Source organism: Podarcis pityusensis (genome assembly GCF_964106645.2).
Source record: "Podarcis pityusensis genome assembly, chromosome: 2".
NCBI classification, from domain to species: Eukaryota; Metazoa; Chordata; class Lepidosauria; order Squamata; family Lacertidae; genus Podarcis; species Podarcis pityusensis.
In genome coordinates this window covers 15051423-15069464 of record NC_138029.1, presented here as the reverse complement: position 1 = coordinate 15069464, position 18042 = coordinate 15051423, and the positions used below count along the sequence as shown (strand labels likewise).

The 18042-nt window shown below is 47.5% G+C and overlaps 1 long non-coding RNA gene across 1 annotated transcript in view; it reads right to left on the bottom strand.

The window, feature by feature from the left end:
* LOC308471184 overlaps positions 1–17983 on the bottom strand; it is a 40125-nt gene extending 22142 nt beyond the window's left edge. The window contains exons 1-2 of the long non-coding RNA XR_013982763.1: positions 17925–17983; positions 3628–3750 (exon numbers count right to left, since the gene is read on the bottom strand). This is a non-coding gene — a long non-coding RNA (uncharacterized lncRNA). The remainder of the gene's footprint in view (positions 1–3627; positions 3751–17924) is intronic.
* Between the last annotated feature and the right edge of the window lie 59 nt (positions 17984–18042).

Here is an 18042-nt window from a genome sequence, read left to right as displayed (position 1 = left end):
TTTCAAGGATGTATAACTTGCTGTTGAAATGGAATACACAAGATGAAACGGTTAAATCGGCTATGATAAGGTGGGCACAGGACATTGGGCATAATATCATGTTTGAGGACTGGGAGAGGTTGTGGAGCAATGGATTGAAATTTACTGCATGTAATGCTCTGAAAGAAAATGTAATGAAAATGATTTATAGATGGTATATGACCCCAGTCAAACTTGCCAAAATTTACCACCTGTCTGATAATAAGTGTTGGAAATGCAAAGAGTGTGAGGGAACGTTCTTCCACCTCTGGTGGACTTGCCCTAAAGTGAAGGCGTTCTGGGAAATGATTTATAATGAACTAAAAAAGGTATTTAAATATACCTTCACTAAGAAACCAGAGGCTTTCCTTTTGGGTATTGTCGGCCAAGGGGTGGCAAAGAAGGACCAGACATTCTTTATGTATGCAACAACAGCAGCAAGGATACTTCTCGCAAAACATTGGAAAACTCAAGATCTACCCACACTGGAAGAATGGCAGATACAACTGATAGACTACATGGAACTGGCTGAAATGACCGGCAGAATCCGTGACCTGGGAGAAGAGAGGATTGAGGAGGACTGGAAGAAATTTAAGAACTATTTACAAAAGTATTGTAATTTGAGTGAATGCTAAACAAGATGCTAGATCAAAATAACTGAGCACCACTAAATTTAGAAGTTTTTTAAGAAAATAAGTAAGACTGTGAAATTTAGCTCCTTTTGAGAATTATAAGATTATGAAACATAGAAGGGATATAAGAATTTAAATAAGATGATAAATTGCTGACAAAATGTTATAACGATGAAAATGGGAGCGGGAGATGTGAGGAAGTCCAAAGAAAATGTGAAAATATGTTAAGATCAATGTTACATTGTTTACTATGTTTATCTTTATTGTAAAATTTAATAAATTGCTTTAAAAAAAAAAAACAAAAAAGTAAAATTTCTCACTGCCTCCATTTCTTCCCCTTCTATTTGCCAGGAGGTGATGGGACCAGTGGCCATGATCTTCGTTTTTTTGATGTTGAGCTTCAGTCCATATTTTGCGCTCTCCTCTTTCACCCTCATTAAAAGTACAGGAATTCTATCACATTCCAAATGGTTCTGATGAGGTTGAGCATGCTTTAGGGGATGTGAGGGGAATGTTGCAAGGTAGGAAGTGGCAAAGTTAAGATCTCACCTAACAAATGCCACCTAGAAAATGCCCAGGGTCCATGCCAATCATTTATTTTCCAAAACATTTCTCGATGTGAATTCACACCACTTCTGCTCTGCTGGAGTCTATGGCACTCCTATATCCTTGACACTTGGTCTCTAATTTGATGCTGGAATTTGGGAGGGTTGGGGTTAGCAGGCAGATATAAAGGCATACCATCACGGGTTATATGGGGAATTCCTATAGGATCATATGCTTTAAAGCTGAATGCAGAATAGGAGGTACCACAAAATCCCAGTGAAAACAACCGTCATCTGCAGCATGGCTGTTCTCAAATATTCCAAAACCACGAGTTGAGCCTGCCTCCAAAAATATGTTGAGGTTTTCCAAAATTATATTCTGGAGGGCTTGTTTTCTTTTTTCTTTTTTTAATGTGGCTTCTGGCTTAGGCCTCATTGCAGGCATGTTTTCTCAGACCTTGCTCAAACACCATGAAATATCTTTTAAAAGAATATCACCCAACATCCTTCTGTTTCCAGCCTATGATATGTTACGGAATGACCTGCCTTGCGACCTTCTCCTGCTAGCAGAGCGAAATTCATAGCTGGCTTTTCGTGGACGGTTCCCTTCAAAAATAAAAATTGTGCCTGAGGTTTTATTTCATTACTGACTAGGATCAGGGAGCCTGTGGCCCTACGGATGGTGTTGGGGTTCCAACTCCCATAAGCCCCAGCCAGTACAGTGGTACCTCGGGTTAAGTACTTAATTCGTTCCGGAGGTCCGTTCTTAACCTGAAACTGTTCTTAACCTGAAGAACCACTTTAGCTAATGGGGCCTCCCACTGCCGCCGCGCCACCGGAGCATGATTTCTGTTCTCATCCTGAAGCAAAGTTCTTAACCCGAGGTACTATTTCTGGGTTAGCGGAGTCTGTAACTTGAAGCGCCTGTAACCTGAAGTATGTAACCCGAGGTACTACTGTATAGCCAATCAGGGATGACAGGAATACTAGAACCTTGTTGAGCTGTTTTAAAAAGAATAAGAATAAGTAGCATAATTAGATAGGCCTATTTTGAAAGACTCTTTGGTCCAAGATAATTGTCTGATGTTAATCATAATTATTAGTGTTTTTGTCATACAAGGCAAGCCCATTACATCATTTGTAAGTGCCGGAGGCAAGCAAGGAGGAGCGACGACAGCAGGCTCAATGGAAGGGGGCCAGTTTTCTTGTTTGCGTAAGGTGGCTGGTGTGTCAGAAGATCTATTTTTGCCAGCCAAGTTCAGTTCTATTTCATGGTATCATCTCAGGGTGACTTAGCTATGCATATCCAGGGGTGGGGGCGCTCTGGTGCAGGGGCCTCTCTATCTAGCCCTCCAGACTGTCCCTAGGCAGCCGTAATTCAAACCCTGGTGCTGGTCTGAATGTGTCCTTCAACTTGGACGCCTCTTGCTCTTCTGACTGGAGTACAGAGAGGAGTGTGTGAAGAAATGAGCCTACCATTGCCCAGAGATGGAAAGAAGACAAAGTCCCTACCAGAGAAGAATGGCAAACTAAGCTGTTGGACTATGCCGAATTGGCAAAACTGACCAGAAAACTGACCAGGAACCAAGAAGACCAAAACTTTCATAAAGAATGGGGGGAAATTTCAATTTACTTGAGAGACCACTGTAAGCAGATGAAAACAATAGCAGGATTGCAATAACACATGTAGAGTCATACTTCATGTTACGTTTGCTTCAGGTTGAGCGTTTTCAGGTTGCATCCTGCGGCGACCCAGAAGTACCAGAAAGGGTTACTTCCGGGTTTCGCCACTTGCGCATGCGCAGGTGCGCAAAATGACGCCGCGCGCATGCGCAGAAGCAGCGAATCGCGACCCGCACAGACGCGGGTTGCATTCTGCTCATGTTGCAAACGGGCCTCCGGAACGGATCCCGTTCGCAACCAGAGGTACCACTGTTATATAGAAATTATTATGGACAAAATGGAGAGACATAAAATTTAGACGAGGAAATAATACGCAGTTGAAGAGGTTGATAATAGGACCAATGGAGGGGAAGGTGGGAAGTCTAGAGATTTGGAGAAATCTCTGAATAGGGATATGTATTTAGTATTGTTATAATCTTACACTTGCAAAATCAAATAAAAATTATTTCAAAAAAAGAAAAGAAAAGAAATTAGCCTACCGTACAAAGTTAAATTTACATTCATCGCTCTGTCCACTTTTGCACCCCTGTACAGAGTCTTTTGGTCACGACCCAGCAGAGACCACTCCTTCTTAGAGAAATACGCAGCCAGCTCCTCAAAGGCTACCAGACCCTTATAGGGCTGTATGGTGACTTGTTCCATTACCTTCCAAGGAGGAGATGACCTAAAACGTATCAGCCTGGGGAGAAGCAACAGACAATGGCCAATTCTATCACGTCCAGCTTGTGGTTGTCCCAGAAGCATCTTACCAGCTGAGTTGTAGTATACAGTCTTTCCAGCAGAATACAGCCTCCTTGCAGCGTTCTGATACAGATTAGGCTCTGGCCAAGGGCATGGTCCAAGAGGCCACTTTTTCATCCTGGGTTGCCATACTTTAAAGAGCAAAAAAAGAGGACGCTATGATGGCCATTCAAAGCAAATAAATGCAATTTGTCTCAAATTTTATCCCCTGAAAAAGAGGACATGTCCTGGAAAAAGAGGGCACATGGCAACCCTAACACTAGCCCATGGTACCTAGGAGGTTCCCCAGAAGGGAAAGTGGCCCTTAACCTCTGATGTATGCACACACCCAACATTTTCATTTTGTCACACTCTAACTTGACTGAGACTGTAATCTCAAAGGAAGCTTAAATAAAATCAGTGTGCCTTCTGAATAGAGGATCAGGTTGCAAAAAAGAGATTCTAACATTCAGCTCGTGCTCCTAACTACTGTTTACACAGAGGGCTGGCTTAGCCACACCCCAGGAGTGTTTCTGTGTGTACCTCTTCACTGTCTTTCACATAACTGAATGGATACCATTCACCACTATGTGGAATTGGTATAGCTGTGCTTTAGGGTGCTGTTGCAATCAAAGCAAACGTTGCCTCCCACTCCCAGTGCAGAACGTCCTGGCTTTTGCTGAACTGGATCACACAGGGTAGTCTTATGTGGAGATTCAAGCTGGATTTGCACCAGTCCTTACAATATACAGAAAAGGCACACACACAACCCCTCCCATCGCAACAATGGGGATTGTTGGAGGATGGATGGAAGCTAACAGATTGAGGTTGAATGCTGACAAGACAGAAATACTGTTCTTGGGGGACACGGGGCGGGTGGGTGTGGGGGACTCCCTGGTCCTGAATGGGGTAACTGTGCCCCTGAAGGACCAGGTGCGCAGCCTGGGAGTCATTTTGGACTCACAGCTGTCCATGGAGGCGCAGGTTAATTCTGTGTCCAGGGCGGCTGTGTACCAGCTCTATCTGGTATGCAGGCTGAGACCCTACCTGCCTGCGGACTGTCTTGCCAGAGTGGTGCATGCTCTAGTTATCTCCCGCTTGGACTACTACAAAGCACTTTGTGTGGGGCTACCTTTGAAGGTGACCTGGAAACTGCAAATAATCCAGAATGTGGCAGTTAGACTGGTGACTGGGAGTGGCCACCGGGACCACATAACACCGGTCCTGAGGGATCTGCATTGGCTCCCAGTACGTTTCTGAGCACAATTCAAAGTGCTGGCGCTGACCTTTGAAGCCCTAAACGGCCTCGGTCCTGTATACCTGAAGGAGCGTCTCCACCCCCATCGTTCAGCCCGGACACTGAGATCCAGCGCCAAGGGCCTTCTGGCAGTTCCCTCATTGCGAGAAGTGAGGTTACAGGGAACCAGAGAGAGGGCCTACTCGGTGGTGGTGCCCACCCTGTGGAACACCCTCCCTTCAGATGTGAAGGAAATAAGCAGCTATCTTTAAAAGACATCTGAAGGCAGCCCTGTTCAGGGAAGTTTTTAATATTTAATGCTGTATTGTTTTTAACACTAGATTGGAAGGTGCCCAGAGTGGCTGGGGAAATTCAGACAAATGGGCGGGGTATAAATAATAAATTGTTATTATTATATTATTATTATTATAGCTCTGGTACCTCTTTTCGACCTATATCACAGGCTGTTCAGCTACCCTTGTTGTGCTGGTTTCCAAATAATATCATCTAGGAACACGTTTGCCTAGCATACAGATCTGAATTAATTCAATTCCTAACTAAGGGGTGGTCAGTTAACCTGCAGAGGAGTAACGCATGAGCCACGGATTCAAGCTGCAATGCCGTTCTGGCAAAGCCAATCTCGCAGAATGCCAAAAGGCAATTACATCTCATGGAAGCAATGAATGCTTGCACAAGACCTTAGGTAAGAAATGCTCACAGCAAAAACCCAAGGGCAAGATGGTGGAATAAACGCCAGGGAGGCAAAACAAGCCTACGCCTTGCAAATTCTTGCAGCTGTTTCGAAACCCTGAGTGGGTTTACGGTTCGTTTTTTAAAATACAGTGCAGGGTGAGGGGTGGCAAGCAATCCAGAATATACTTCATTGGTGAGAACCACTTCCTCATTTCTATTAAATCCCCTTCATACCTGCCAACATTCACAGGCAACAAACCCGGAAGATTTTTATATTTGCATAATGAAATATAATGTGTGCATTGACGGGGGTTTCCCTACGGCCTCGTAAATGTAATGGAAGAGAGAAGATCTTTTTTTTGCTCAGGAAATCAGCCCAGTTGGCACGTTCACCTTTTGCACAGCCTTCCGTGTGAGGACATTTCAGGGCCTCGCAATTACCCTACAATGTAGGTTAAGGGGCACAGCCCAGAAACAGCTACAGTGGTTTCCTTACGTTTTCTCTCCAAACACTCATTCAGTGTCTGTAAGCCTAGAACACAAGGAGTGAACATCTACAGATTAAGGTTCAGAAAAACGGCGACCTTGTTACACCATCAGTGCAAAAAGGCAGATCCTTGCCCCAAGGAGCTTGAAATATTTGTTGCACAACGTAGTTATTTCACAAGATTTATGTACTGCTTGATTGTAATAAAGCAGTTTATGGAAAATAAGAGTGCCAACAGTGCAGCAGAGAATAATTAGGGGAGTGGGGAGAGAAAGAGGAAGAGCAAAAGGGTGGTGGTACAGTGGTACCTCGGTTTTCGAACGTAATCCATTCCAGAAGTCCTTTCGAGTTCTGAAACATTTGGAAACTGAAAACAGAAGCCTCAAAACCGAAGCCTCAATACGGAAAACTCGAAACGGAAGCGGCATTTGAGTTCCGAAACGTTCTGCTACGGAGGTGTTCAAAAACCGAGGTACCACTGTAAATAGCATTATTCTGGAACACCATAGGGGAGAAGAGTTTGGATTTGATATCCCGCTTTATCACTACCCTAAGGAGTCTCAAAGCGGCTAACAATCTCCTTTCCCTTCCTCCCCCACAACAAACACTCTGTGAGGTGAGTGAGGCTGAGAGACTTCAGAGAAGTGTGACTAGCCCAAGGTCACCCAGCAGCTGCATGTGGAGGAGCGGGGAAGTGAACCCGGTTCACCAGATTACGAGACTACAGCTCTTAACCACTACACTACACTGGCAGTAGCTACCTATTGTTGGCATCCACCTGTCTCGAGAGACAATGGAGTGTGCCTTCAGGGGTGATGAAGTCAAACCAATTCACAGCACCTGCTGTGGCTGCAGAGACTGCTAACTCGTAACTGCTGCCTCCTGAGTTGCTTTTGCTGCTTTGGCAGCACCACAGTGACCTCTCGGGGACGCAAGCCTGAGCAGTGCGTAGGGAGGCCCTGGGCTGCCCAGATGACAAGATTCCCTCCTCTCGGCCCCACTGATGCGATCCAAAGGAAAGCAGAGCAATACGTGTGGCACCAGCTTGGCTGCCAGAGTTACTGGAAGGAAGCATGCAATACAGGAGCGACCACAAAATAAGTAAATAAAATGGGAAGTGGTGGGGGGTATTTGGTGGGAAATCTGCCAATGGTCCTTTTTCAGGGTGGGGGAAAGCAAAGTCTCAGTTAACTTGCTCTGGATTTCACATGAAGGAGTTATCTGAGAGCTGAACTGCTGCTTTTCCCACCATAAGCAGGTCTTCCAAGCACTCACAGATTCGAGGATATTCCACGGGCAGCTATCTTACAGGATACAGTGGTACCTCAGGTTAAGTACTTAATTCGTTCCGGAGGTCTGTACTTAACCTGAAACCATAGCTGTCATGTGATGGGACGATGAGCTGCTTGTGTGTAAAATCCTAGTCCCTCAGAGTTTGGTCAAGTTTGCAAACCTCTGTCTGTAACGGAGCCCCTTAAACATGGCTCCGTCAGTCGCTGGCAGATTCCGACAGTGGTTGCTTTCGGAATCGCTTCCAACATAAAAGCTCCTTAACGGAAACACGTCTTCTGGACTCTCTGCGTGACAGTTTCCGGCGAGGAGTGGGTGTCCCTACAGGAGGTCCTGAAACCTCCCCACTGTTTTCGCTGGAAGTGTCTCTGAGCCATCCCTCCAGCTCCCTTTCCCTCAGCCCAGCTCCTCTCCCCCTACTGGTTCCCTCTTCAGCTGCTGAGTCTCTCCCAACCTGTGTGAGCCCTTTCACTTCCCTTCCTTCCGATGGCAGTTCCCTGACATCCACCTCCCCTCCAGGGCCCCCTTCATCCCCTCTCGCCCCCTCCTCTACAGGCGGTGAGGAGGCAAAACCCCGGAATGAACTTCCTTCATCTTCCGATGTCCCGAACACTTCTCTCCACCTGTTGCGGTTCCTGGTCTCGAAGTACTCCTCCTCCTCAGAGTCCATCTCCCCTTCCCCTTCCGATTCCGAGAATCCTTCCAACTCATCCTCCTCATCGGTGGTCCCAAAGTATTCCCTCCGGAACCTCTCCACAGGCTGAGGTTTCCTTGGGAACCTTTGATGGAACGTTTCTATCAATACCTCGTCATTGATATCTTCTGCCATTACCCAAGTGTTTTCTGACTCCGGTTCTCCTTCCCACGCTACCAAATACTCCACCTGATCCCCCTTCCATCTGGCGTCGAGGATTTCTGCCACATGGCTGCTGCATTCCCTTTCTTCTATGACCGGTCCCCGAGTGGCCATCCCTTCTCGTCCCCCCTCATACGGTGACAGTAACGACCTGTGAAATACTGGGTGCAGTTTCATGTGGTTGGGTAACCGGAGCCTGAAAGCCACTGGGTTGACCTGTTGAATGACCTCAAAGGGACCCAATCTCCTGGGTCTTAATTTCTTACAACCTCCTTTGAACGGCAACCCTTGGGTTGACAGCCACACCCTATCTCCCACCCTTATGGTTTCACCTTCCCTTCGGTTCTTGTCTGCCTGCCTCTTGTATTCTTCCTTCGCCCTTTCTAAGTTGAGTTGGAGCTGACGATGGATTGCTTCCATTTCTTCTACAAAATGCTCGGCTGCCGGGACACCCCATCTCTCCCCTTCTCCCCCTGGGAAAGCCCTGGGATGACACCCATAATTAGCCAAGAAGGGGCTCATCCCTGTGGACACATTCTCGGCATTGTTGTAGGCAAATTCCGCCAGCGCCAACTTTTCTACCCAGTCATTCTCTCTGTCATTGACATAACACCTCAGGTATTGCTGGAGGACCCCGTTTGCTCTTTCCGCCTGCCCGTTGGTTTCAGGGTGCCGGGCAGTCGAAAAGTTGACCTCCACCTGCAGTAAGCTCATGAGCTTCCTCCAGAACCTGGAAGTAAATTGTTTTCCTCGGTCTGAGACCACCCTCAATGGCACCCCGTGCAACCTAAAAATGTGTTCTACAAATAACTTCGCTGTCTCTTCCGCCGTGACTGCATGCGAGCAGGCTACAAAGTGGCACATCTTTGTTAGTAGGTCTACCACCACCATGATGGCTGTTTTCCCCTTGGACTTCGGCAGATCAGTCATAAAATCTATCGACACTGCCTCCCAAGGTCGTTCTGGGGTTGGTAAGGGTTCTAATAGCCCCGCCGGTGCCCGCCTCTCCCCTTTGGCTCGCTGGCATTGCTCACACCCTCTTACATACTCCCGTACATCTTCCCTCACCTTAGGCCACCAAAATTCCCTGGTGACCAACCACATGGTTTTGTGTTGTCCAAAATGCCCCGCCGTGGGGCTGTCGTGCAACTGCTTGAGTACTCTCCCCCTTAAGTCTCCTTCAGGGATATACAGTGCCCCTTTGTAATACAAAGCTCCATTTCTTTCCTCGAAACCCCCTGGTTCCTCTCCCTCACCCCTAAGACCTCTGAGCTTATTCTGGGCGTATTCATCATTCTCTGTTTCCTCTACCAGTTCTCTTTGTCCCACCAATGCCGCCCCACACACCCAGCGGTCCTCTGGAATGACATGTCTCTCTTCGGGTGCTCCCTCCTCCTCCAAATATTCAGGTTTGCGTGAGAGAGCGTCCGCCCTAATGTTCTCTGGGCCTGGCACGTAACAAATCTCAAAGTTAAATTTGGAGAACTCCTGGGCCCATCTCACTTGTCGTTGGTTGAGCACTCGTGCCGTCCTCCAATACTCTAGGTTCTTGTGGTCAGTGCACACTTGCACCTTATGTTGTGCGCCAATTAGCAGGTGCCTCCACCTCCGGAACGCCTCATGAATGGCTAGTAGTTCTCGGTCATACACCGTGTAGTTCCTCTCGGATTTGTTCAGCTTTCGCGAAAAAAAGGCACACGGTCTCCACTCTGACTCCTCCTTCCCTGGCTGCAGAAGCACCGCCCCAATCGCTCTGTCTGATGCGTCAGTTTCCACTCTCATCGGTTTTTGTAAATCCACATGCAGGAGTTGTTGTTCCGAGGCGAAGGCCCTTTTTAGTTCCTCAAATGCTCGCTCCGCCTCCTCAGTCCAAACGAACTTCTTCTTACTGCTGAGACAGTCCGTAATGGGCGCCGTCAGGTGGGCAAAGTTTCGGATGAACTTACGATAGAAGTTCCCAAATCCTAGGAACCTCTGCACATCCTTCCTTGTTTTGGGTGTTTTCCATTCCAGCACCGCCTGGACCTTGCCGGGATCCATGGCCAATCCCTTGTCTGACAGGCGATACCCCAGGAATTCCACCTCCTTGGTATGAAACTGACACTTCTCCAGTTTCACCCACAGCTGGTTGGCTTGCAGCCTGCTCAACACTTCTCTGACGTCTCTCACATGCTGCTCCTCATTCTCAGAATACACCAACACGTCGTCTAAGAAGGCCACACAATTCTTGTAAAGCAAAGGCCCCAGGACGTGGTTCATAAACGATTGAAAGCACGCGGAGCCTCCTTGTAGGCCGAAGGGCATAACTAAATATTCAAATGCCCCCAAAGGGGTGAACATGGTGGTTTTCCATTCATCCCCCTTCCTTATTCGTATCAGGTTGTACGCCCCCCTTAGGTCCAGTTTAGTAAAAATCTTTCCCTTCCTGACCCTTGTCAAAATGTCGTCAATCCTGGGCATAGGGAAAGCCACTGGTTCTGACACTGCATTTAAGGCCCTGAAGTCACACACAAGCCTCGGCTTGTTCGTGTTTTTTTTATCCACAAAAAACACTGGGCTGCCCCCCACCGCCCTGGACTCTCTGATGAACCCTCTCTTCAGGTTCTTGTCAATGAACTCTCTTAGCTCCTGCATCTCTCTGTCTGACATGGCGTACAGCTTGCCTACAGGGAGCTGTGCCCCAGGGAGTAAATTGATTTGACAGTCAAAGGGTCTATGCGGGGGTAATTGGTCAGCTTCCCTTTCGCTGAAGACGTCGCGGAGATCTGCGTATTGTCGTGGTACCTTCACGTTCTCCGTTACTTCAGTCCCTGCTAGGGTGGCTTGGGCCCCTGCCAAACCCTTTCCCTCTTTGCAGTGTTCTAAGCAATGTGCTGAACCAAAAGAAACCACTCTCTGATGCCAGCCCACCAGCGGATCATGTAACGCTAGCCAGCTCATCCCCAATATAATGGGAGCTCCTCCCAAGGTGGCCACATTAAACGCTATCAGTTCGGTGTGCCTTGCCACCTTCATTATCATTGGGACGGTCTGCAAGCTGACTTCTCCTCCCAACAGCTCCCTGCCATCGATCGTGGTCACCTGCAGGGGGTTGCTTAAAGGGATCGTCTGTATCTGGTGTTCAGCTGCAAACTCTTTGCTCATGAAATTGCAGGAGCTGCCTGAGTCCAACAGCGCCTTTATCTTTAGAGGGTGTCCGTTTGGCAGCTCTAGCGCCACTTCTATCACTAGGGCGGGTTTAGGAGGTTCTGGCGTGGGCACTTTCACTGCTCTTTGGCCTGACTGCTGTGCCCCGACGGTGGCAGCCAGGCGTTGGCTTTTACTTGCTTCGGTATTTCTTCCTCTCTTCCCTCCACAGCTCCTACCATCCCTTGCCATTCCTTCCTCTGGGGGCAGACTCTGGCAAAGTGACCTGGCTGTTGGCAGAGATAGCATTTCCGGGCGCCTTTTCCCTCCTTCTTTCCCCCCTCACTGGGCTTTGAAACTGCGCGCGCGCGCGCTGTTCCGATTTCCATCGGCTCTGCCGGCGGGAAAGTTGGCTCTGGAATGTCTGGAATGCGGAACTCCTTCCAACGTTCCCCCTTCCCTTCCCGCCTCTCCAATGCTCTCGCCTCCTGGCGCGCTCCTATGGTCAGCGCTGATTTGGTCAGCTGGTCCATAGACTCCGCCCTGGGCGCCCGGGAAAGTTCGTCTTTCACAGCCGAAGAAAGCCCTTCTTCAAAAAGCATTTGAATGGGTTCCGCCGATAGATCCCACCCCAATTTATGGATCAACATGGTGAATTCAGTCCAGTACTCACGGACAGATCGGCTCCCCTGTTTGCAAGCCATTAACTGTCTGCGGACCACTCCCTGTTCAATATCGCTGGAAAACATCAGATCCATGGCGCGAAAGAACTTCATCGTGTCCTTTAGGACGTCACTATTCGCTGCCATCAGGGGTCTAACCCAGTCTCTCGCCCCCTTTTCAAGATGCCCAATCACGAAAGCCACTCTTGATTCCTCGTCAGGGAATTCATCAAACTGCAGATTGAGGGCATATTGCATCTCTGTCCGAAAGCCATGATAGTCTTTGGGCTCCCCCCCAAACTTCTGCACCAATCCTGGTACCTTTCTGACGAGCTGGGTGTCTTTCCCCTTTTTGTCTGCATCCTGAGCCCTCCTCTCCTCAAGCCTCGCCGTCTGCAGCGCTAGCTGGACCTCCAACACCCGGTACCTTTCTTCCAGGCTTGGACCCTCTCCAGCTCCTGCTTCTCCGGTTCCGGCTGGGTTGCTCATGATGCCTTCTCCTGCACAAGCTGCTCACGAAGACTGTCGGAATGCTGTGATGGGACGATGAGCTGCTTGTGTGTAAAATCCTAGTCCCTCAGAGTTTGGTCAAGTTTGCAAACCTCTGTCTGTAACGGAGCCCCTTAAACATGGCTCCGTCAGTCGCTGGCAGATTCCGACAGTGGTTGCTTTCGGAATCGCTTCCAACATAAAAGCTCCTTAACGGAAACACGTCTTCTGGACTCTCTGCGTGACAGTTTCCGGCGAGGAGTGGGTGTCCCTACAGGAGGTCCTGAAACCTCCCCACTGTTTTCGCTGGAAGTGTCTCTGAGCCATCCCTCCAGCTCCCTTTCCCTCAGCCCAGCTCCTCTCCCCCTACTGGTTCCCTCTTCAGCTGCTGAGTCTCTCCCAACCTGTGTGAGCCCTTTCACTTCCCTTCCTTCCGATGGCAGTTCCCTGACATGTCAAGCGTCCCTTAATTGGCGGGACAGTCCCTTATCCCAGCGCTGTGTCCCACTGCTGTCCCTTATTGATGATGTCCCTTAAATTTCCCGGGTTTCAAAGGAAGCAGCTCCTCTCCCTCCCTCCCTGCCGGCCAGGGAGGAGGGAGGCTCCAACTGTGTGCTGCTTGGCTGCGTTGCTCACCCAATAAGGAGACTAAGAACGACTGGGGGGTGGAGCTTGCATACCTTGTGCCAATCAAATCGGCCGCGTTGCCTGGGGACTCACCTTTGCTCAGCGCTTCCCAGCAGAGAGGTGACGGTGGTTTTCCTTGCTGCATCCCCTTTGCCGGGTTGCTGCGCTATGGGAACCACCACTTGAGGCTTTGTTTGGCTGCTGGTTGACTAAAATCCCTTATTTTGGCTGCTGATCCCTTATTTTCATATCTGTAAGTTGACAGCTATGCCTGAAACTGTTCTTAACCTGAAGCACCACTTTAGCTAATGGGGCCTCCTGCTGCTGCCGCGCTGCCGGAGCCCGATTTCTCTTCTTATCCTGAAGCAAAGTTCTTAACCTGAAGCACTATTTCTGGGTTAGCGGAGTGTGTAACCTGAAGCGTATGTAACCCGAGGTACCACTGTATATTTCTTGTGCACAGAGAGAAATGGCCTTGGTATGTGTGTGTACCTTATCTGTTCCCCCATTCTCAGCTTCCATAGTTCTAAATAAAGGGATAGTATGGGAGCCGTCCTATACAAACATTCCTGGGAGAAATTCCCATTGAACTCCGTTTATTTAGTTAAGCTTATTTTTTACTGAGTTCATTTGGCTGCACACATTTGCTGGGCAGCTTATAAAACAAGAAGTAGGCGCAATATTAAAATAGGGGTTACTTCTGAGTAGATACATATAGAATTTTACTGGCTATCCATTGATTTAGAAATATAGAAGCATAATGGGGGAGTTCCTAAGGCATCCAGGAAAATACCTGCATTATTTGAAACTTTTGGGAAGCCCAAATAAATCATTAAGGGGTTGCTGTTTTATTCTGACACGTTTACTGAACTGCAAGTCCTTTTCCATACTGAGGAGGTCACTTATGTTTACTGAGTACACAGAACATTTGCATCTTTCCAAGATAAATACAGTTTTAATGTTAGAAACATGCATGGAATTAAGACTCCGCTATCTTTGCCAACACATGCAAATACCTTCACCAACAGTCAGCATGGGGAATCAGTGGAAATGTTTCAGAATAGCAAATGTTATTGTGGAATGATTCCTTACCCACCCACCAGTTTAAAAGGACACACACACAACCCTTCTATCTGTAAGATACTTCCTGAAACATCTTGAAGAATGTGGAATCCTAGCACAGGGAAAATGGGGCTGTAAATGAGGGGTACTACTTGGGGGGGCATAAGGGGCAGTTACCCCACACCCCATTTTAGATTGCATGCAATTATTCCTCTACATCTGCAAGATATAGAAAAGCAACCACCCCCAAAAATACTTTTTTTGTGTGTGTGGCTTAATCTTGGTCATTAGCCTCTCCTTTCACTGATGCTAAGGGAAAAATCAAATACAGTGGTACCTCAGGTTACATATGCTTCTGGTTACATACACTTCAGGTTACAGACTCCGCTAACCCAAAATAGTACCTCGGGTTAAGAACTTTGCTTCAGGATGAGAACAGAAATCGTGCAGCGGCAGCAGGAGGCCACATTAGCTAAAGTGGTGCTTCAGGTTAAGAACATTTTTAGGTTAAGAATGGACCTCCGGAATGAATTAAGTACTTAACCCGAGGTACCACTGTGACTTCTAGAGAAATCTTGCTAATTTAACATGGTCAATCAACTAAACAGGTTTTATAGGGGAAACTTATAACTTTAAAATATATTCAAGGAGGAGATGTACAATGATGTTACAAGGGAAATGCAGGGTCCTCAATGTAATGTTTTGTTTATAATTCAGGGAGCAGCATTTGCAGACGAAAACTGACAAGTTTGCAGGGGTGCTTAACCCTTCTCCCACCTATCAAATCCATACCCTCCAACATTTCTCCAATGAAAATAGGGACATCCCATTCCATAATGATAATTTTACTATTTATACCCCACATCTCTTTCTGGGTTGCCCCAGCCTCTCTAGGCAGCTTCCGAAATATATAAAAACATGATAAAACATTTTTTAAAAACCCTTCCCTATACAGTGGTACCCAAACTTAATCTGTTCCAGGAGTCCGTTCGATTCCCGAACAGTTTGAAAACCAAGGTGCAGCTTCCAATTGGCTGCAGGAGCTTCCTGCACTCAAGCGGAAGCAGTGTCAGATGTTTGGCTTCTGAAAAACATTTGCAAACGAGAACACTTACTTCTGGGTTTGCAGCGTTCAGGAGCCAATTTTTTCGGGAGCCAAGCCGTTCGAGTCCCAACGTACCACTGTACAGGGTTGCTTTCAGGTGGCATGGGGGGTCAGATAACTCCATACCTTCCAGTGAAAATAGGGGCATCCTACCATACCCTCCAAGGGACGCAGGTGGTGCTGTGGGTTAAACCACAGAGCCTAGGGCTTGCCGATCAGAAGGTCGGCGGTTCAAATCCCCATGACGGGGTGAGCTCCCGTTGCTCGGTCCCTGCTCCTGCCAACCTAGCAGTTCAAAAGCACGTCAAAGTGCAAGTAGATAAATAGGTACCACTCCAGTGGGAAGGTAAACAGTGTTTCCGTGCGCTGCTCTGGTTCGCCAGAAGCGGCTTAGTCATGCTGGCCACATGACCCAGAAGCTGTACGCCGGCTCCCTCGGCCAATAAAGCGAGATGAGCGCCGCAACCCCAGAGTCGTCCGCGACTGGACCTAATGGTCAAGGGTCCCTTTACCTTTACCATACCCTCCAGCATTTCTCCAATGAAAATAGGGACATCCTATGGAAAAGCGGGATATTCCAGGATCAAATCAGAAACCAGGACGGCTTCTCTAAATCAGCGATGTCCCTGGAAAATAGGGACACTTGGAGGATCTGCAAATCTCCCCTGTAAATGTTTCGAAACCAGGAAGGGGGACCTGTGGCCTTCCAAATGTTGCTGGACTACAACTCCCATCATCCTTGACTCTTGGCCATGCCGGCTGAGACTGATGGGAGTTGGAGTCCAACAACACAGGGAAGGGCACAGCTTTCCCATCTCTTTTTCAAAAGTTCGGCTCCTCAGTTAAGCTCCGAAAATTGAAGTGAATGCAACTAAGGGTGCAACTAAGGGCATGAACATTGTCATGGAAAGCTAGGAGGATTTTGTAAGGGAACCAAGTCTTGTTTGCTCACTGTAACCAAAGGAGAGACACTTCTGTACGGAGAGAGGAGGTCAAAATGTGAAGGGGGTGGGGGAAACCATTCTTGAGTGTGTACATTTCTGGAAGAGGTGGGGGAATGCTGGGTGGAGGACTAAAAAATGTGCTTCAGATAGAAAACATCTGTTCGCAGGCAGTACCAAAAGTGCAGGGAAGTTGAAATGCAGTTGTAAATTCACTTTCCTGCATCACCATCAATCACTGGTATAGAAGGCTATTTAAAATGGCGTATCTGTCTTTCACACATGCACACCAATAGAGGGAGAAAGGCTTGAAAGCTTTTAAAGTGGCACATATGAAATTGATCCCAGCCTATGTTATATCTGTGGGAATGTTCAGGGATACAGGAGAGGATATATTGTTCGATTATAGCCTTTCCAACTTGTGTTAACAAGTTCACAATTTAGCAGAGTAACATCCCCCTTTTTAAACTTGCAGCGGATGTGTTTGCTCAGGCGCGCTAAAGCCTCTATAATAACTGTTCTGGTATTTCCCCCTTATTTCCTCATAAAAGATAAGACACGACACAGTCTTCTATAAAAGTATTAAAAGGTTTACTCACACATCATTCTGTTCACAATAGGATCCCAGAAGGCAGACTTAGCTTAGAAAAGTAACATACCTAGAAACTATCTCATAAGAAAACAGTCCCTTTGTCCTCACTTGGCTGGAAGCCAAGAGAGCATCTTTGGCTAAGCAGATGTTGCTTCTTCGATGCATATAGTCAAGAGAGAGAGAGAGATGGTTGCCCCGCCCTATGCTTTTGTCATTACCTGCACAGGTGAGGCTACACCCACCTCTAGTCACATGCAGAGGAAGTCTGTCCCAGCCCAGAAGGAAACAGGAAGTTTACCTGCTGTCTGGACAAACATTCCTCCCCATGTGTAAACATGTTCACTCTAGGAATGTTGTACTTGACTGCTCTTGTGTTTCACATCCCACAATATCCATATAGATGATTCAGATTCATTTATTCATACCTACTCATCAGACCATAACAAAACAAAACAAAGTTTATAACAGTGTGAAAGTGGTACAAGGTGGTATCAGTTGGTAGAGCATGAGACTTTAAATCTCAAGGTCGTGAGTTCGAGCCCCACGCTGGGTCATCTAGTCCAACCCCCTGCAATGCGGAAATCTTTTGCCCAATGTGGGGCTCGAACCCACAATTCTGAGCTTGAGAGTCTCATGCTTTACCAGTTGAGCTATTCCAGATGTTGTGTCCAGCTTCAATAATAATAATAATAATAATAATAATAATAATAATAATATATTATTTATACCCCGCCCATCTGGGGGGGTGGCTTCCAATAAAACACTAAAATACAATAACCTATTAAACATTAAAAGCTTCCCTAAACAGGGCTGCCTTCAGGTGTCTTCTAAAAGTCTGGTAGTTGTTTTTCTCTTTGACATCTGGTGGGAGGGCGTTCCACAGGGCAGGTGCCACCACCGAGAAGGCCCTCTTCCTGGTTCCCTGTAACTTGGCTTCTCGCCGCGAGGGAACCACCAGAAGGCCCTCGGCACTATGAGACCCCCCCCCAAAGCCTGTATGTCTCTCTCTCTGCCGCCACCACCATATCAGCTTCTCTCAATCAGACACCAAAGTCACATTGTGTAGGCCTTCCTATCTTACCACAAAGTTTAGGATAGTTCCCTTCATCACACCCTTAAAAATGCCAGCGTTTGCTTTTAAATGATGCAAGCTCCTCACCTTTCTGCTTAAGTAAGTGGCTGGGGCCGCTTGCCTTCATAGCCTCCCCTTCAGTAACATTGTGACATAACATGGTGACATATCCCACCACTTCTTTATGATTCATGGTGAGTCCTGT